Below are 21,975 nucleotides of genomic sequence, written 5' to 3' on the forward strand. Positions count from 1 at the left end.
GGGGGGCTACACAAGATGCAGGCAGGGGAGGATTTAGCAGTGAAGGGTCCTGAGGTCTGTAAGTTCTTTCAAGTGGTTCAGCCTTTGTCCACGACATTGTCAGTATCTATGCCTGTATTTAAATCTGTATCCATTTCCCAGGGCTGCTACAGCAAATGGCCACCAACTGGGTGGCTTGAAACAACAGAAATCTATTCTCTCAGTTATGGAGGCCAGAAGTCCCAAATCAAGATGTGGGCAGGGCCACTCTGGTCTGAGGCTCTCTAGGAGAGTCCTTTCTTGCCTCTTCCACTTCCCATATTCCCGGCTTTCCTCGGCTCGTGGTCTTATCACCCAGATCTCTGCTTCCATTTTCACACTGTCTCTCCTCTTCTGTCTGCATGTCTCTTATGAGGACACTTGTCATTGGACTTAGGGTGTGAATTACCCAGGTTGGTCACCTTAGCTTGCATTCCTGAATTAAGGAGCACCGGGGTGGCTCAGTCACTTAGGCATCCGGCTTCAGATCAGGTCATGATCTCTCTGGGTTCGAGCCCGCATTGGGGTCTCTACTGTCAGTGTGGAGCCTGCTTGGGATCTTCTGTCCTCCACCTCTCTCTACCCCTCCCCTCCTTGTGAGCCCTCTCTCTGTCTCTCTCAAAAATAAATATTAAAAAATAAAGATCCTGAATTTAATCTGCAAAGACTTCTTTTTTTTCTTTTCTTTTTTATTTATGTACTTATTTTTAATTTAATTTATTTTTAAATGCACATCCACGTTAGTTAGCATATAGTGCAACAATGACTTCAGGAGTTGATTCCTTAATGCCCCTTACCCATTTAGCCCATCCCACCTCCCACACCCCCTCCAGTAACCCTCGTTTGTTCTCCATATTTATCAGTCTCTTCTGTTTTGTCCCCCTCCCTGTTTTTATGTTGTTTTTGCTTCCCTTCCCTTATGTTCATCTGTTTTGTATCTTAAATTTGTCATATGAAGTCATAAGATATTTGTCTTTCTCTGACTAATTTCGCTAGCATAATACCCTCCAGTTCTATCCACGTAGTTGTAAATGGCAAGATTTCGTTCTTTTTGATTGCCGAGTAATACTCCGTTGCATATGTATACCACATCTTCTTTATCCATTCATCCATCGATGGACATTTGGGCTCTTTCCATACTTTGGCTATTGTTGATAGTGCCACTGTAAACATTGGGGTGCATGTCCCCCTTCGATACACCACACCTGTGTCCCTTGGATAAATACCTAGTAGTGCCATTGCTGGGGTAGGGTAGTTCTAGTTTTAATTTTTCGAGGAACCTCCACACTGCTTTCCAGAGTGGCTGCACCAGTTTGCATTCCCACCAGCAGTGCCAAAGAGATCCTCTTTCTCTGCATCCTTGCCAACATCTGTTGTTGCCTGAGATGTTAATGTTAGCCATTCTGACAGGTGTGAGGTGGTATCTCATTGTGGTTTTGATTTGTATTTCCCTGATGATGAGTGATGTTGAGCATTCTTTCATGTTTCTGTTAGCCATCTGGATGTCTTCTTTGGAGAAGTGTCTATTCATGTCTTTTGCCCATTTCTTCACTGGATAATTCATTTTTTGGGGTGTTGAGTTTGATAAGTTCTTTATACATTTTGGATACTAGCCCTTTATCTGATATGTCATTTGCAAATATCTTTTCCCTTTCTGTCGGTTGCCTTTTAGTTTTGCTGATTGTTTCCTTTGCTGTGCAGAAGCTTTTTACTTTGACAAGGTCCCAGTAGTTCACTTTTGCTTTTATTTCCCTTGCCTCCAGAGACATGTTGAGTAAGAAGTTGCTGTGGCCAAGATCAAAGAGGTTTTTGTCTGCTTTCTCCTCGAGGATTTTGATGGCTTCCTGTCTTACATTTAGGTCTTTCATCCATGTTGAGTTTATTTTTGTGTCTGGTGTAAGAAGGTGGTCCAGGTTCATTCTTGTGCATGTCGCTGTCCAGTTTTCCCAGCACCACTTGCTGAAGACACTGTCTTTATTCCATTGGATATTCTTTCCTGCTTTGTCAAAAATTAGTTGGCCAAGACTTTTCTAGATGAGGTAACATTCACAGGTTGAAGGGATTTGATATGGATATATTTTTAGGAGGAGACCACCATCGTATCTATCTGCATCATCTATATCTGTACATGTATCATCGATATATCTGTATCATTAGATCTTTATACATCTCTATCCATATACAATCTATAAATTGACAAAAAAACAAGTATGTCAAAATGTGAGGAGTTGCTGATCTCTGTTGCAGGTACATAGGTGCTCCTTGTACAGGCATACAGCTCTAAAAATGCTGTGTTTTTTATTTCAAATGTTTCTAGATTTTGGAAAGGCATTCAAGTGCAACTGTATGTTGTATCACACCTTTAACAAAAGTCTGGAGAGTACTCCATAATATAACATATTAATATGCCTGCAACAATATGTTTGAATATTCACACTAAGTGGGTTAAATCGAGACACCATTTCATGCTTACTCAGGTCAGCTTTTCTACCAAATGAGTTTTAGCACCAGATGCATGATAAACTTCTGGACTTCAGAGATCTTTGAATTTGAAAATTATGGAGAAGAGAGTGGGTACCTGTGTTATTCTTTCTCCTTTTTTGTATGTTTGAACATTTTTGTAATGAAACATTTTGAAAAATAAGCCCGTGCATGTAACGTGCTTCACCGAATGCCTGGCACATAGTAAGAACTCCAAAAAATATGACAGTTACAATTAATTTCACAATGATTATTCTATCAACAGTGTTACAAGTCAGGCAGTTAGGAACTATTCAAGGTTTTGATGTGAGGGAATGACATGGCCAGGGGACAGAGAATCTAGAAAGATCCCTGTGGCATGACATGACAGGGATGGGGCAGAGACCAGAGGGAGGCTGGTTAGGAGGCTGTTATACACGTCCAGGAAAGAGATGATGAGGTCCTGAAGCAGAAGAGAAGAAGAAAGCTGGAATTAACCTGACAGAGCCTGGTGAGCATTCTGGGAGAGCAGGATGGATTCTTGTCAGCCTCCCTGATATGCTGAGTGACAGCAGAAGAGACATACAGGGTGCTGCTCTGTGCATTTAGGAGAGAAAATACACATCAGTCAATCCTGGAATGAGCCAAGTGGGAATTTCTCGGCTGACTCAAGCCTCCCGATCTGGACAAGAGCCTTAGCAGCAAGAGCAACATTTTTGATTGTCGGGGTTAATTTGAGGCAGAGGGCTTGCTGGTCGGATCCATTTGGGCACAGAGCACAGACCAGTGGGACTTCCTGTGCAGAAGTAGGTTCCCTGGAGACTTTTCTCCTTTTAGACCTGCAGATGCCTAAGGGCAAAGGCAGGGCTTCTCACCATAGGCCAGAGTTAGAATCACTTGGGGGAAGACTTTAAAACAACTCCCCATCCTAGATCAAGTACATCAGAATCTCTGAGGGAGGGCCCTGGCATTGTATTTTTAAGAAGCTCTTCCAGGTGATTCTAAGATGCAGCAAGGATGGAGACCACTGGGTTAAATGATGCGGGAGCCCAACCCAGAAAATGCCACCAGCCTGAGTTGTCTCAGTCAGTGTGCAAAGGGTGGCAGGTTGGGCAAATATTTGAAAAGTGGCAGGGAGGGAGGGAAGGAGAGAAGAGTAACACAGACTGGGCGGTTAAAAAAAAACAAGCAGGAAAGCAACACCATAAACGGTCTACACGGTGGGCATGACGAGAGCCATCCCCAAGCTGTTGTCAGAACCTCAGGCGCGATGGAGGACAGAGGACCAGGAAAAGGACACACCAGGAGTAAGGCAGTCCGCAGTGGGATCACAAGACTTCCTTAACACACGCCAAGTGTATTCCAGATGTGGGATTAAGACGATGGCGATATGACAAGGGGAGAAAAGTGCCAAGAATGACTCTCTGGGGAATCACGGCCTTCACAAAACCTCACGCATCCCCAGGGGCTCCCAGTGTAGACAGCTGTCAAAGAGCAGGGTCCGTGTGTTCGCACTTCCCATGAGGCCCTGGCAGCTTTGTATTATTTCCTTTAAGCTGGTTTGATTGTTTAGAAAGGCCATCTTTATTTTAGAAGAACTTGAAAAATACAGAGAGGCAGGTACAGAACAAGACCAAAGCTACATTCAGTGATCCCTCATAAGCCCATCGCAGAATCTGTGTCTATGAATTTCTTCCCCATTGTCTGTCTTCTGCTTGGAATGTGTACTTTTTCTTTTTAGACACAAAGAGGAGCGTATTAGATCCGGTTTTATAATTTTATTCATTTAACAATGGATGTGGAATGTTTTTACTCTGTCAAAAAAAAAAAAAATCCCATACAAACCTTTTTGACGGCTCCCTAACATTTCATTGTATGCGTGTTTCAACACTACTCAATTTGCCATTTAAGAAGCAATATAGGGGATTTCTGGGGTTTTACTTTAATCATCACTGCAGTAACATCGTGGGACACGCATCTTCCTGCAGTTAGCTGGTTTTTGCCTTGGGATAAATTGGTCCAAGTGGAATTGCTGTGATAGAGGGCAGGTGCACACGCAGGTCTTCTAGTATCCAGCACCAAATGACCGTGTGGTTGGCCCTCCCCTGAACCGACCAATTCAAACTACTTCAACCACTTTAAGCACTTCCTGTCCTCAAGGCACATACTCCAAGCAGCAAATTCGCAAAGGTGGCTCTTGCGTCAGCTCAAAGCATACAATTCCTTTGATGTGAATGTTCCGCTCTGCACTGTGCGGTCTAAATCATCACAGAAAATTTGTTTTATAATCAGCAGACCTAGTAAAGGGAACTTCCTAGAAATTAATCAACTGAGGAAGGACTGCAGAGGTCTGGTTTGGCTTAGGTTTCATTTGGTTTGGGGAGGTTGTTTTGGCTATGGACTACGTGGCTAAAAGTGAAATTTTAGGGGCGCCTGAGTGGGCTCAGTCGGTTAAGTGTCCGACTCTTGATCTCTGCTCGGGTCACGAGCTCGCAGTTCATGCGTTCGGGTCCTGCATCAAGCTCTCTGCTTTCAGTGCTGAGCCTGCTTTAGATCCTCTGTCCCCACCTCTGTGCCCTTCTCCCTCCTACCCACCATCTCTCTCTCTCTCTCTCAAAAATAGATTAAAACACTTGTTTAAAAAATAATAAAATAAAAAGTGAAATTTCCAGAACTTTTTCCCAAGCCCCTCACTCCCCTGAACTTCACATCTTTTGGCCTCGGGTTTTCGCCATTTGAGGTCCAGCTCAGAGTCATAATCTTCCTAACAAAACTTTATTCTCCTGCCCTCAGAGAGAAACGTTAGTGCACTACGTGTTTTTCCCCACCTGGAGTTTCCTTCAGGTAGGATTGCCAGATTTAGTAAATAAAAATACAGGATGCCCAGTTCGACTTGAGTTTCAGGGATTCTGCCCATTCCTGAACATGTCTATTCCAATTGTGCATTCTAGCCGTGGAGAAATGAAACCACTGGCTGGGTCCAGGGACCCACAGGATTCACTGTGAAAAGGAGGTAAGCTCCTGACTGATTGCCTGACCTCCATAAGCCCTTACTCTGACTAGTGGATCATAGTGAGGTCTTGTTTCCCCTGGAATTAGTGTCAGTCACAGCCAGTCCCCAAAAGGTCTGATGCTTGCCTTTTCCCCCATGCACAGTCAGCCTGGTATAAGGTCATAGGTCCCTCTGGGGAAGACCGAGAGACAGATCAACAGTACAAACTGGGGGCAGGGCAGTGTGCAAGCTTCCCTTGCATTCAAAGGTTCCCGGGTTCTGTCAGCTGGCTCAAGTCTGGGAATTGACTGGGGGGCCATCACACTCTGTTTTGGTGATTCAACTTAGACTTCTTCTCACTTGACCTAAACTCTTCTGTTTCTACAGATCAAGTAAGAATTTAGTAGACTGTGCCTGTATTTATTTTCCAGCGGCACTGTGATCAGCTGGCCAGCCCTGTAAGTCTGCGTGTCTGACTGTTCTGAGGACCGTTTTGACTCCACTGTCCCTTACTGTAACCACGCCCACCTTGCCTTTGCTGATGAAGAGCCGCCACTGGGCCCCGACACCCCAGGATCCCGTTGTCCCCGCTGCACTTAGAAATCCCCCACTTAGCTGCATTTCCCACCGTAATTTCTGACGTACAGAGAAGGACGACCACAAATCTCTGTAAGGATGCGGGGGCTCCCCTCACTGATTTATTTCTCACAGTTGTGGTGACCCTCCCGAGGCAGATGAGCAAGTCTTCCACGATAAATCCACTCTGGCGTTCCAGTCTCCCTAAGTCCTGGGCCTTGGACACCTCCCTCTGCCTTCCTCTGCAGCACACCGTCAGTGCGCTGGCGTCCCAGCTATGTCTGCCCTGGGCCACCTCCTGCTCCAGCCAGCCGACCAAGCAAACCATTAGAGCTCGCTCTTTCCCTCCCTTCCTTCCTTCCTTCCTTCCTTCCTTCCTTCCTTCCTTCCTCTCTCTCTTTCTTTCTCTTTCTTTCTTTTGAAGACTTGTATTTATTTTTTTAAGTGCTTATTTATTTTGAGAGAGAGAGAGAGAGAGCAAGGGAGGGACAGAGAGAGAGGGAGAGAGCGAGAATCCCAGGCAGGCTCTGTGCTGCCAGCTCAGAGCGCAATGCAGGTCTCGAACCCATGAACGCTGAGATTGTGACCTGAATGGAAAACCAAGAGTTGGATGTTCAACCAGCTGAGCCACCTAGGTGCCCCTGGAGCTCTTTCTAACGCTCTAAGCTGCAGAATCTCTACTCAGTGGGCTCAAATCAATACATTTGGGGAAAAGAAAAGAAAATTTGGGGAATTTATATTCCTTCCACTATTATCCCACTGCCTTAATATCTGTTCCCATGAAATCTGCCAGGTTTCTATGTATAAATTTTTAAAAGTCCTGTAGTTCTCTTGGAGTGTAGGGCTCCCTTATCCCCACCCCATGGGTCACAGTTTATAACTCTCCCCGTTTGGGACCTGCTCTGACCTGAGTGGTCATAGATCTAGAAGCCAACGGGGATGGTGAGGTCAGGTCTCGAAGAGAATCAGAAGTATATTGTAAAACAGCTACCTCGAGGGAGACTGTCACAGGTTCTTTAAGCAAAGCAGGGTTGACCTCCTCAGACTAGTAGAGGTGGATGGGAAGGGGAGAATGGACTGCTTGTCTGGCAAAGACTCTGCTCAATTTAGGGGCCCCAGTCCCAAGATTCACTGGGATCTGCTCATGTGCCCCCTTGCAATTCTCAGGATTCCAGTCCTTCCTAATCAGTGCCTTTGCTTGAGCAGCAGACGCCCTGTGAAGTTATGAATTCAATTTGTATTAGAATTCATTGACTCTCGAGATGATTTCCGCAATCTCAGCCCTACAAGAGATGCAGGAGGTAAGAGTTTCTTTCAAGTCATTTATGCAGAGTTTGAGCTGACTCTGAAGTCTCAAGCTCTTCTTTTCTTTTGCCACTTTGTCCAGCTCAGTTAGGAGCAAGCAGCCGATCTCACTTACACTCAGCCGTGTGACTAAAGTATTCTAAGGTATCAAATATGTGGGATCCCAGAAACTTGCCTTTTGTCAGCATTTGATGAGGAGTATCCAGTAGTTGCGACTTCTAAGAAACGGTTAGTTGTTTATTTGAAATTCAAATTGAACTAGATGTCCTGTATTTGATCTGGCTACCCTACCTTAAGGAAATCTTGCCTTTCAAAAACCTACCTAAGTGCTATATTCTCTACAGATTGCCCCAGACAGAAATTACTTTGTATTATCAGTTGATTGATTTACATCATTTTTGACCACTTATAATGTGCCAGGCACTGCTCTAAGTGCTTTACATGGACTGACTCATTTAGGCCTGATCAGAACTCAGAGGTGGATGTTTTCCAGATTTTACAGATGGAAAAATTAAGCCCCAGAGAGAAGTGACTTGCCCTGTAGCTCATAGCTTAAAGGCGGTGGAGTTGGGATTTTACTCTGGACAGTCAGGGAGGGACCTGAGCTCCTATGGATGACCATGGATAACGTGATGCAACTCTGTGGAAGAGTTACTGGAAACTTCTACTGGAAGCTTCCATGGAGCTCTGTGTGTGCATTTTCTAGGACCTTAATGCATTGCTGTCTGTCATACTACCAGGCTGTGAGATCGTTGACTGATACCAGAAATTATGTTTCATTGATCACTGCAATGCCAGTGTCAGGAAATGTTTATTTAAAAAGTTATACTTATTATTGGGGCGCCTGGGTGGTTCGTCGGTTAAGCGTCCGACTTCGGCTCAGGTCATGATCTCACAGTCTGTGGGTTCGAGCCCCGCATCGGGCTCTGTGCTGACAGCTCAGAGCCTGGAGCCTGCTTCCGATTCTGTGTCTCCCTCTCTCTCTGGCCCTCCCCTGCTCATGTTCTGTCTCTCTCTGTCACAAAAATAAATAAAAACATTAAAAAATTTTTTTTAAAAAGTTATACTTATTATTTAGCCTTAAAAAAGGAATGAATTTCTGACACGTGCTACAACATTGATGAACCCTGAAGGTGATAGATCTTATCAGACAGTAAGGCACAAAATAAGGTACAAAAGGACAAATAATACTCCATTTCTAGAATAACCAAATTCATAGAGACAGAAAGTACAATGGTGGTTGCTAGGGGCTGGGGGGAGGCACAAATGGGGAGTTGATATTCAATGGATAACACTTTTAACTTGGGGTGATGAAAAGTCCTGGAGATGATTGGTGGTGAGGGTTGCACAACATTGCAGATGGATTTAGTGCCACAGAATGGTACTCTGGAAAATTGTTGAAGTGGTAAAATTTATGCTATGTATATTTAACCACAAAAAAGTTACAGCCATTATGAAAAACAGTATGGAATTTCCTCAAAAAACTGAAAATAGAACTGCCCTATGTTCCAGCAATCCCACTTCTGAGTACAGTTCCAAAGGAGTTGAAATCAGGATCTTCAAGAGATACCTGCCCTCCCATGTCCACTGTAGCATTATTCACAGTAGCCAAAATATGGAAACAATTCAGGTGTTGGTGGGTGGATGGATGGATGGATGGATGGGTGGGTGGGTGGATGGTTAAAGGAAATGTGGTATTATACATACAACAATATTCTTCTGCCTAAAAAAGAAGGAAATCCTGCCATTTGCAACTACGCGGGTGAACCTGGTGGACGTTACGCTAAGTGAAATAAGCCAAACACAGATAGACAAATACTGTGTGATCTCACTTACGTATGGAATCCAAAAAAAGTCAAAAGGATGGATGCAGAGAGAAAAACAGTGGTTACCAGGGGCTGGGAGATGGGGAATATGGGGAGATGTTGGTCAAAGGGTGCAAAGTTTCAGTTACGCAGGGTGAGTAAGCCATAGACATCTAACATACAGCATGGGGACTGTCAATAATACTGTATTGTTAGCTTAAAATATGCCCTCAAGTAGATCTTAACTATTCTCATAAAAAAAATTGTAACTATGTGAGGTGATAGATGTGTTCATTACTTTGGTTGTGGTAATTATTTCACAGTGTATGTATATATCAAAACATCACGTTGTACACCTTAAATGTGCACAGTTTTTGTCAATTATACTTCAATAAAGCTGAAAAAAAATTAGACCGAATCTACATTTATTTTTTGAGAGACATAGAGACACAAAGCACAAGTTAGGGAGGGGCAGAGAGAGAAGGAGACACAGAATCTGAAGCAGGCTCCAGACTCCGAGCTGTCAGCACAGAGCCCGACGTAGGGCTCAAACCCACAAACCATGAGATCATGACCTGAGCCGAAGTCAGATGTCCAACCGACTGAGCCACCTAGGCACCCCAAAATTAGACTGAATCTAGCATAGGAGGTTAGGGACCCAAGCTCAGAGCTCAGGTTGATCTGGGTTGAATTGTGGCTCAGCCACTCAGCAGCTGTGCGACTGTGGGCTGACCATTTCACACCATGGTCATCGGTATGATGGGGATGGTTGGTGGAGACTTGTCTGAGGCTGGTTGTGAAGAAAATCTAGCCTAAAGAGCACTTTGCCAGGTGATTTTCGTCCTGATTGCACAGTAAACAAAACAAAACAAAACAATAACCTGTGGGACGTTTTTAAGGCTACTTGATGCCCAGATTCTCACAGACCAATGAAATTAGAATATCTGGCATCATGTGTTTAAAACTTCCTATTGTGAACATTTCAAACGTACACAAGGGTAATATAATACAGTTCCCATCCACCCATCACCCAAATTCAACATTTGTCAAGGTTTTAGCATTGGAATGTATCTTTTTTAAAGGTTAAAGGATGATCGAGCAGGCACGATGCCTGGCAAGTAGAACCTGTTCGCCAAATTGAGCTACGATGATTACTTTTATTTTCCTTCTCATTATGAAGTTGGTCGCATAAGCATCTTGATTTTGAAATCAGAGGCCCTGAGTGGGAGGTGGTCCATCGATTTTGCTGGCAATGAATGGCCTCTACTTCATTACTGAGAGGGTTTTCTTCTTCTGTGAATCATCCTTGAAGCTTTCTTTTCTTCAAATCAAAAGAAATCAATTTGAACTAATAGTAACTTGATTTTTGAACTGCCATACTGCAGTGGAATCAGACAGTAAGGTAAAATGGAGAGAAGTAAGAAGCCTGGGGAATATGGAGAGGAGATGGAATCGTCTATCTGGAAAAAGTGCTTTTCAGCTAGAGATGTTCAGTTCTGGCACTGTACCTGCCCCCCACCTCCATTCCACCCAGGGCAGACATGACTAATCAATGAATGTGCTCTTTCCCACAGAAACCTAAAGCTACATCAGAGTGCTTTTTAAGATGATACTTCAGACACCCACCAACAATCAATAAGAGACAGCATGAGAGGCAAGACCTATTTATTATTCCTTTTGTGCCCTTTTTTTGTGCCTTCCATAAGCAATACTGTATACCAAGAAAGAAGAACCTTCTGAGAGAGAGAGAGAGAGACAACAAACTTTTGAACTTCTTCAAAATCTGCCACAGAAGACAAAGTCATCCCCATGGGATTATCACAGGGCCATGAGCCACCGGCCGTACTAAGACACGGATTCTTAGAATCCTTCCAAAAACAGCAAAAGGAAAATCGCAAAACCCCAAGTCTGGCCTGCCTTGTGGCACCGTGCTGGCAATTAGCATGATATTAAAAGTGTCCTGATGCTCTTCTGGGTACAAAAGCTCAGCTTTGCTTCATGCTACCAAGTAGTTCTGAGGCCCAGATGTGTATTTTTCTGTCTTTAAGTTGAAGCAGTAAGAAAAAGAAAGCAAGCTGGTAGCAGAGATTAGGGCAGAAGCTAGGGTATGTGGAGCGAGTCCAGGGAGGGGCTGAGGACGGCAGTAATACTAACAATAAAAACGTACCCCTGTTTTCTATCTGCCACGCCTTCTGCTCAGGTGAACGTTGTGGGTTTTCTCATTGCCTCCACACAAGCAACCCTCTGTCACAGGTACTATTTTTCTGCCTCCTCCAGATGAAAAGCCTTGAAGCTCAGGGAAACGGGACATGACTTGCTTCTGGTCCCACAGTTCACAAGCCAGGAAGCTATGGGATGTGAACCCAGATACGTCTGCTTCAAGATACTGTATTCTTGAAACTGTGCAATCCAGACCAGCAGAGCCACTCTTTCAGCGCAGAGAGACGGTGACCTGGAGTTTGAAGCACCTCTTAGGGCAAAGGTTTCATCTTTGTGTTTTCCTATTGCAGAGCACAATGGCCGGCACACAATCCGTTCACATTTGGTTGAATTGATATTTGGTACAATTGAGGCGTTCAAATTTAGCAGTGAATTCTGTTAGCAGAACGTTGTTGCTTCTTCTAAATCTTCTGTTGCTTGCGTCCTGGAGCTGTGATGGGTATTGTCGCAGTGGCCCTGTCGTTTGTACGATTGGCTCATGTGTTCCACACATATTTATTTGCACCTACTGTGTGTTAGGCACTATATAGCTGGACAGCAGTGAACAAGACAGACCCAATCACTCTGTTACCATGATAATGGTAACAGAAGACGGAATTAAGAACAGGTGCTCCAGAAGTACTTAAGGAGGGGCTTCTCAGCCAGATCTGGGGTTCACTCTGTTGAAGGGGGCATAGTGATGTCTGACACATCAAGTGCTAGCCACGTACCAGGTACAGATCTTAGAATGTTACATGGGTCGCCTTTTAAAAGCCTCTCATCCCTTGTCAATTCATGGAGCGAACCTTTCGCCACCAGTGTATGGGCAAGAGAATTCAAACCCAGAACGTTAAGTAGCTTGCCCAAGGTCATTGCAGTTAAGTGGCAGAGCTGGAGGCAAAGCCAGGCTGTGACTTTATTTCAACCCCTGTCCTAATCTGCTGCTCCGATATGTGTCCCAGTGACACCTGGAAAATGAGTTGGGAGTAGCTTGGAAAAAATAGGCAGAGAAGTTGTTTCAGGTGACAGGAGGCGGCAGCTGTGAAGCCCAGACTGGACAATGCATCAGGTTCTGGGAGCTGGGAGCCATCAGAACTGTGGGTGGTAGGGGGGATGTGAGACCCGAGGGGTGTGCTGGGCAGGAGTCCCATCTGAAAGGCTCTGTAAAATGCTGCATGGGTGTTTATCTTCTAACCCGCAGGCACTGGGGAGCCATGAGAGGGTTTCATCAGGGGAGTGATGTGATCAGATTTATCCTCTAAAATATTCGCTCTGGCTAGAGCGCCTGGATGGCTCAGGCAGTTAAGCATCTGAATCCTAATCTCGGCTCAGGTCATGATCTCCTGGTTGGTGAGATCAAGCCCCACGTTGGGCTCTATGCTGATGGTGCTGAGCCTGCTGGAGATTCTCTTTCATTTTCTCAGAATAAATAAATAAACTTTAAATGTTCACTCTGGCTGTTGAGGAGGCTATTGAACAGAGAAGTAGGGTGGGAGTGATGTGGGAAACAAAGGCAGAAGGAAATGGCAGCTAGAACTCAATTTCCTTACAGCCTGCAGCCCATTGACAGATACTTGAGGCCTACAGAGTTAAACTTTTCTCAGGGAACTCCCTGCTGTCTTAATGTTCATGTTTTGCTGGAGGGGCAACAACCCTAGCATGACAAGAGCTAAGCCTCCAGTGTCCTGGGAGGCTTCTTTAGCATATGAAAATCTCACTGGAAACTTCCCCTGGACTTTACTGCCCCCCAGCTCCAGAGTATACCCATGGTCGGGGCAGCACTTCCTGCCCACGGGGTCCTGTCCCCATGCTTTAACAAAATCAGCTTTTTGCACAAAAGACGTCTTCAAGAATACTTTCTTGGCCAACAGCTCTGGACCCTGTGAACCTCACTGTCACCCCAAACAACCTCATCAGGTGCTTGCCATGCAGGTAGGGACCATTAGGCAAGGCTGGGCTTAGAGCCTAGGGCACTTGCACAACCCTGAAAATATGTGTCTCCTTAAACTTTGTGCCCTAGGTACCCCCTGGTGTCACCCTAGCCCTGCTCTTTGGGCGGCTGCTGGGCGGGTCTAAACCAAAGTAGGGCAAACCGAACCCCCAAAAGACACAGGGAAGCTGGAAACTCAGGGAGATGGAAAATCCCTTTGACCCCTTGGGTAATTATGCTCGTTGTTCACTGTTAGCTCTTATCATTACCCAGTTCTTTTTAGCCTTGACATCAGAAAGGATGGGAAATTTTATGAACTGGAAATCTTTTTAAGGCTAATAGTTCTTTTTTTGTTTTTAATTGGCAGTGGAGTGGGGGGAGGCAGGGGAGGGGGAGAAGAGTGGAGGGGGGTGAAGGATGGCATAGGATTAGATTTCAAAAAAACAAGTTTTTTTGGAGGAGCAGAGCCAAAGGATAAATAATGAAACAAATTCCAGCAGAGTGGAAAGAAGGCAAAAATGCTACCTTGAAATGAAACATCCATTCTAAATGCGTTAACTGCGCGTTCTCAGCATTACTGCAGAGTATTTGAGGGCCTTTTGTGAAAGACACTGTTCACAAACTAGGCTTTAATCTGTAGCCACTTTTTATCCAAAAGGCCTTAGGAACCTGTGGGGTTTGCAGAGACTCAACCAACTTAAGCGCACTTTCAGGAGAAAAGACCATTGACGTGGCTCACTGTAAGCCCTGGGAAGTTTCTCAGAATTGTAAAGATTGAAGTGGTTTTGAAGCTGGTTTTAAATCTGCACATGACAAGAATAAGGAGCCCAGTACAACAGAATTTAAATAAACTACCTTCTGGAGGTGCTGACACTGAAGCACATGGGTCTGTAACTTGCAATTCTGAACTGGGGAAGCTTCCAGAATTTTTTTTTTTTTTAAATACAGGACCTGGGGCATCCAGGTGGCACAGTTGGTTAGGTGTCTGACTTCAGCTCAGGTCATGATCTCACGGTCTGTGGGTTCGAGCCCCGCGTAGGGCTCTGTGCTGAGAGCTCAGAGCCTGGAGCCTGCTTCGGATTCTGTGTCTCCCTCTCTCTCTGCCTCTCCCCAGTTGTGTTCTCTTTCTCTCAATAATAAATAAATACACTTAAAAAAAATTAAAGAAAAATACAGGACTTGCTTTTACCTCTTCTGATTTGTTTTCATTCCTCTGGGCTGGGTATTGTGGCCGCCCCACCCACCCGATTGGACTAAACCTCAGTCAGCTACCCTCATGGCTGCACCACACACACATCTGTGTTTTCCAACTCTACTCCTTGCTGGCTCTAAAGTCCTATCAATCTGGGTTTGAATCCAGCTCCAACCATCACGTAGCATCTCTGTGAATTAGAACAAGTTTCTCAATCTCCCCAAGTGTGAAATGGGGGATAATTATGGTACTGGTTTCCTGGGTTGCTGTAAGCCTTAATTTAATCATGAGATAGTGCGTGTCAAATGCTTAGAAACATCCCTGGCACATGCTCAGGGCTCAGTAAATGTTAGCGCTTAGTGTCATTAACTATTGGCTTTAACAAAATTAAAACAAAAAACAAAAACACAACCCCAAGCCTTCACTTTTGTAAATTAAATGACTACATATTATGAGCAATAAAATACTACCTTTTATTAATGCATGATAAGTAATTAAATATTAATAGATTCATGTCTATCAATGTACATTAAATGATTAGACTAATTACATTAGAAATATAGCTCTGATGATGAATTATATACTAAACGATGAAATGGGTTGAAATGAAATGAAACAAGTTAACACACATAAAACAGCTCAATACACGGGAAATGCTCAGTATACTAATAGTTTTTAAACATGATCATTCTTTCTTAATTCTTTTAAAATTTTATTTATTTTTAAATTTGAGTATGTATCTATGTATCTCTATATAGATGTATAAATATGTGTATATTCGATTCCCGTTAAAGTACAGTGTTGTATTAGTTTCAAGCACACAATATAGTGGTTCAACAACTGTATACACTTCTCACTGCCATCACATTAAGTGTACTCTTAATCCCCTTCACCTCTTTCACCATCTCCTCCCCTCCCCCCCCATCCACCTCTCCTCTGGCAACCACCACTTCTCTCTATTTAAGAGTGTGTTATGGGGCACCTCGGTGGCTCAGTCGTGTGAGTGTCCAACTTCAGCTCAGGTCATGATCTCACGGTTTCTGGGTTTGAGCCCTGTGTCGGGCTCTGTGCTGACAGCTCAGAGCCTGGAGCCTGCTTCGGATTCTGCGTCTCCCTCTCTCTTTCTGCCCTTCCCAGCTGGTGCTGTGTCTCTAAATCTCTCAAAAATAAATAAACATAAAAAAAAGAGTCTGGTTTTTTTTGTTTGTTTGTTTGACTCTCTTTCTTTGTTCATTTGTTTTTTTTTTTCTTAAATTCCACCTCGGGGTTAAACCATATGGTATTTGTCTTTCTCTGACTGACTCATGTCACTTAGCATTATACCTTCCAGATTCATCCATGTTGTTGCAAATGGCAGGATGTCATTCTTTTTTATGACTGAGTAATAGTCATTCTTCCTAATCCATTCTCTGTTGGTGGACACTTGGGCTGCTTCCATATCTTGGCTATTGTAAACAATGCTGCAGTAAACATAGGAGTGCCTGTCTCTTTTCAAATTAGTGTTTTCATATTCTTTGGGTAAATAGCCAGTGGTGGAATTACTGGGTCATATGGTAATTCTGTTTTGAATTTTTGAGGAACCTCCACACTGTTCTCCAGAGTGGCTGCACCAGTTTGCTTTTCCACAGACAGCGCGAGAGGTTCCCGTTTCTCCACATCCTCATCAACACCTGTTGTTTCTTGTGTTGTTGAATTTAGCCATTCTGACAGGTGATATCTCAGCGTGGTTTTGATTTGCATTTCCCTGACGAGGAGCGATGTTGAGCATCTTTTCTCTTGTGTCTGTTGGCCATCTGGATGTCTTCTTTGGAGAAATGTCTTAAACATGATCATTCTTGATCTATCTGGGGTGATCCTTCAAAATCACATCATTTGTGGGGAGGGGGTTATTCATCAAAGAAAAAAGTTAGCATTTCTTCATTTTAACAGTTTTACTTCAATTTATCCTGAATCTAGTCATTCAGATTTTTTTCCTTAGCCGCTGATAGTCCCAGAGAGAGAGAAAAAGCAGAGGTAAGCTAAGGTTTCCCCCACCAGCACAGGTGCAAGTATGTGCCTAATTTTTTGAATAACTTAAAAAAAATTTTTTTTTATTTCTATTTTTAAGTAATCTCTCTACCTAGTATGGTGCTTGAACTCACAACCTCGAGATCAGGAACCACACGCTCCGCCGACTGAGCCTCCCGGGTGCCCCTGGATAACTTTTTATTTTGCTCTAATTTTGAATTTAAAGAACTGTGGCAAGAATAACATAAAGAACGTTGATGATAACCTTTATCCAGGTTCATCTATTGTTTTTACATTTTGCTTCATTTGCTTATCATTCTCTATCTGTGTGTGTGTGTGCACACGCGTGCACATTTCTGAAGATTTTGAGGGTGCCTTTTTACCTCTCGATACTTCTGTGTGTATTTCCTAAGGACAAGGTCATTCTTTTACAAAACCAAATGTCATTTATCAAGGTCAGGTACACTGAGACACCTACTATTTCCTATGCCATATTTATATTCAAATTTCAAACTCTTTTTCTCCCCCGTCTCCATCCAGAACCCAATCTAAGACCACAAATTCTATTTATAGGTCTTGTCTCTTTAATCTCCATTAATCTGGAACTGTTCCTGGTTCTTTCTTTGTGTTTCTTCACCTTGACGTTTTTGCAGATCACAGCTGGTAATTTTGTAGAGTAATCCTCATTTCGGGTTTGTCTGATGTTTCCTCATGACTGGATACAGTGTATGTATGCATTTTTGGCAGACACACCCCTGAGGCACTGTCTCTTGCTTTTAGAAAGCATCTTGGAACTTGTATTAGCAGGGGTTGCATTTTGCTGCAAGTAACAGAAGAATCAACGAACAGTGGCTAAAGAACCAGAAGTCTGGCGATAAGCAGTCCCAGGGTGGACCTGAGTTCTTTCTGTTTTCTACCCTGCTACCCCCTGTGACTTATTGTGTAGGGTGACGTGCTAACTGAAAATGACAAGAGGCTTACAGAAGAATAGAGGGAAAGCTAAAAATTGTTCTCTGTGTTCAACTTAACAAGGCCAACTTGTTCATTAGAACGAGGACAGAACTGTAATTAACACATCAAGATATTATACTGCCACGCACGACTGATGGCGGATGGTTCTGAACTTGCTTCCCCAGAAGCAGAACCTGAGACAGGGATTTGGGTGCAAGCAGTTTATTTGGGAAGGGATCCGTGGAACACCAGTAAGGGAGAGGGAGTAGAGCAAGGAAGCTACAGAAACCAGCATGTGTTGCTGAGCCAGTTACCCCTGTGAGCAACTAAGGCTTCGTCCCCCTGGGAACCCCTGGGAGCCACTTGAAGACAGGCCTCACTGTCATGCCACCAAAGGTGTTCACGGTCCAGTGTTTGCCATCCGTCGGCCGAGGGCTGCTCAGGGGCCCGTGCTCAGGCGGAGCACAGCTGGAAGCCCTTGGATGCAGCCTGGATGCTGGCAGTCAGAAGCTGGCAGCCTGCATGGGAAGACGGAGTGGGGAAGGGCGAAGAGCGGAGCCCGGGCGATGCCCACTTGGCTCCAGCCCAGATGGGTGCCTCGGAAGTGCCCACGGAGCTCCCCTCTTCCTTCCTTGTACCTGCCCAGCCTTCTGTGGGGTGAGCGTCTGTCACTGTATGCATCGAATCCTTGTCTTTTTTTTTTTTTTTCCCCTCGGCCTGCTTTCATTCCGACTCTGTGCCAACGCCAAAGGCATAGGCCATATAACCTTTCCTTTAAAAGATGTTTTTTGTCGCATACACCTGCGTGTGTTTCTTCCACCGAGGCAGTTCCGCACAGTGGCCAGTGTGTGGGCTTTGGGGCCACCAGACTTGACTCTGTTTCCCAGCTGGTGTGAGCTGGGTGGGTTCCTCTTACCTTTCTGAGCCTGCGTCCTCCTATGCTTCTTCATAAATGACTGTGAAAACCCCACACGTATTGATTTGGGGGTCCCAAATATACTTTAGCAAGGAGACAAATTCACAAACACCGAATTCACGAATAACGAGGATCAGTTGTGCTTCCTTAACTCAGATCAGTCACTCAAATATTTATGGAGTATTTGCCGAGGAATATGAAAACATAAGGCTCACTTCTTGTGGCTTTGCATAAAATATTACTCTTTATTTTCATTTCATCTTAGTTTTTTCCAGCTCTAACTTTTAATTAAAAATTTTTTAAATGTTTAGTTTTTGTTTTTGAAGAGAGAAACGGAGCATGAGCAGGGGAGGGGCAGAGAGAGAGGGAGAAGCAGAATCGGAAGCAGGCTCCAGGCTCTGAGCCATCAGCCCAGAGCCCGATGCGGGGCTCGAACCCATGAACCGCGAGATCATAACCCGAGCCGAAGTTGGATGCGTAACCTACTAGGCCACCCAGGGGCCCCTTAACTTTGAATTTAACTCTTCAAGTGATTTCAGAAATACATGTTCAATGAAAAAAACATTACACTGACACACAGCTATGAAGAGTAAAAAAGTAAAACATATTCTTCACATTCCCTATGTACTATGTCCAGTTACTTCTCTGGAAGAAACCGCTGTTAATAGTTGGTGTGATACTTTTGAGATTTAAACACACACCCGTGCTTACACAGCACATACTATTTTAAGAGGTAAATGGGTCCCACAAAAACCTGCACACGGGCATTTACAGCGGCTTTATTCATGATTGCCAAAATTTGAAAGAAACCAAGATGTCCTTCAGTAGGTGAATGGAGACATAAACTGTGGTGCATCTAGACAATGGGATATTATTCAGTACTAAAAAGGAAAAAGCTAGCAAGCCATGAAAAGATATGGAGGAAACTGAAATGCGTATTACTAAGTGGAAGAAACCCATCTGAAAAGGTTACATAGTGTATTCTGAAAAAAGGCAAAAATCGAGACAGTAAAAAGATTGGACAGAGAGAACAGTGGGATGGAATAGGGAGAGCACAGGGTTTTTAGGGCAGTGACAGTACTCTTTATGACACCATCATTGTGGATACCTGTCGTTATACATTTGTCCAGACTCATAGAAGGTACAACATAAAGAGTAAATCCTTTTTTATTCTATTTTATTTTTTTATTAAAAATTTTTTTCTTAATGTTTATTAATTTTTGAGAGACAGACAGAGAGACAGAGTGCGAGCAGGGGAGGAGCAGAGAGAGAGGCAGACATAGAATCCGAAGCAGGCTCCAGGTTCCGAGCTGTCAGCACAGAGCCCGACGTGGGTCTCGAACCCACAAACTGTGAGATTGTGACCTGAGCCAAAGTCGGATGCTTAACCCACTGAACCACCCAGGCACCCCTACATTTAATATTTTAGTATCTCCTGCCAAGCCACAAACCCCTCGTCCCACCCTGCGAGACCCTCCAGAAGAGAGTTTCTACTGGTGGCTCAGTCAGTTGAGCATCCAACTCTTGATTTCAGCTCCAGACCATTTCTCTCTCTCTCTCTCTGCCCCTCCCCTACATGCTGTCTCTCACCCTCTCTCACTCTCCTCCCCCCCCCCAAATAAAATAAACCTTTAAAAAAAAAAGGCTCTACCTATTTCTATTCCTTCCAACACACTGAGACTGCCAGTTTCCTTACACGCTGGCCAATACAGGTCTTACCAGTCATTTTAACTTTGTCATCTGATGGGCTCATTTTACTTTCCTGAGACTCTTACAATTGGGTCCTGTCATAAAATCTGGATATAGGGACCTTTGAGAAGGCCTCCAACAAATGCAAGGAACTGCTGCCCCATCCCTCTAATTTGCCACGTGCTCATTTGGGCTCTGGAAGACTGACAAATGGTTATCAGGATAATTCTGAAAAGAAGAGGGGGCGGAGATCCTCAGACAAAACCTAATGGCTTCCAGGGGGCCTTGATTTGACTGGCAGCAAGACCCCTTCTGCCGGAGGTCAGCAAATCATAGACATTCATCCAGCTGAAAGCCAACCCATTCAGCCTTTCTGGGCAACACATTCAGACAGAACCTGGCACGTGTGGCTCGGGGCGGTGAAATAAATAGGACTTAATTTATATTTTAAAGTCTTTTATCTCTCTTTAAGCCCTTGTGCTTCACTGGAATAAAATCTGATCAAGATGGAGAGAGGGGAGAATGCAGCTTTAATAGTGCATGATCTGCAATCTTGGCCCTTTCTCTCTTGGCGTTAACATTTACTTGGAGGCTTGCCATTTCCCTATGCTTCTCCTACATGATTCTGGAACGATGGTCTTGTCGCTCTTCTAAACCATATGGCCTCAGTGTTCAGATGGTTTCAGGTGGGACTGGCAGGTTTGATATCCACCTTGCCCGATGAGAGACTTTGGGAGCAAACTGGGGTCTTTACCCTTTTCTCCCTGAGCCAGTCAGCCGCCATATTGATAAGATTAGCTGGTAATTAACAGCCCGGCCCAGCCAAGCAGAGGAGACGACTCAATTAGCAGAATGTCACTGCATCTAATTTACTTTGCTTATCAGAGATTTATTCTCTAATGACTATGAGAAGAAGATCAGGGCACCTTCAGTGGAAGGATCTGAGGGGTTTAAAAGCTGAAATGTGGTGTAACCTCTTTCGGTCTGCTGGTTTGCCTGCCAGTAAGGAGGTCTAATGCCATTTTGGGGAAGTGTTTGCACTGATGTATGTGCCTCAAGCTTCAGGAAAAAGAGATTGAATGATTCTCAGGGTGAGAGTTGATGCTTAGATCACAAAGTCTTTGTTCCTTGTTTATTTAAATCTCCCCTCCGTTTTGTTTTTTGTTTTTTTTTTTTTTCAACGTTTTTTATTTATTTTTGGGACAGAGAGAGACAGAGCATGAACGGGGGAGGGGCAGAGAGAGAGGGAGACACAGAATCGGAAACAGGCTCCAGGCTCCGAGCCATCAGCCCAGAGCCTGACGCGGGGCTCGAACTCACCGTCCACGAGATCATGACCTGGCTGAAGCCGGACGCTTAACCGACTGCGCCACCCAGGTGCCCCTCCCCTCCGTTTTTTAAAAGCAAAACTTGTTTCTCACATTTATTTTATGAGAAAACTCCTTCCATGGCTAGTTAGCTTTACTTGTAATAATAGTAGTAGGAGCAAAAACATCACCTACAATAATAATAAAAGATATTTATTGGATCCTTGGCTATGCCAGGCATTGTATTCAGCCTTTTACTTTGAACGGATTACCCTTAATCCTCTGAAACAGGGGTTGGCAAGCTTTTTCTTAAAGGGCCAGATAGTAAATATTTTAGCCCTGTAGATCGAAAAGTCTCTGCTGCAACTACTCAACTTTGCCATTGTACCCAGAAAGCAGTCCTAAAGCATACTGTTCTCCTTCAAAACAGAACAGTTATTTTACCAGCAAAAATGGGTTTATTCGGGAATAGCAGAGAATTGAGATTCGGGACATGCAGGCTACAGCTAAACCAGCAGCAAAGTTCAACAAAGGAGAGGAATGTTATTTTATGGTGAAGGAGAAGTTGGGAGAGGATGTTCTGAATGAAAGTAGATTGGAGAGAAGTGAGAGTGTAGGGTGATGTCAG

This window comes from Lynx rufus, unplaced genomic scaffold (genome assembly GCF_022079265.1).
Source record: "Lynx rufus isolate CCGP_SWC_20201006 ecotype Redwood Valley unplaced genomic scaffold, mLynRuf1.p SCAF_23, whole genome shotgun sequence".
NCBI lineage: Eukaryota > Metazoa > Chordata > Mammalia > Carnivora > Felidae > Lynx > Lynx rufus.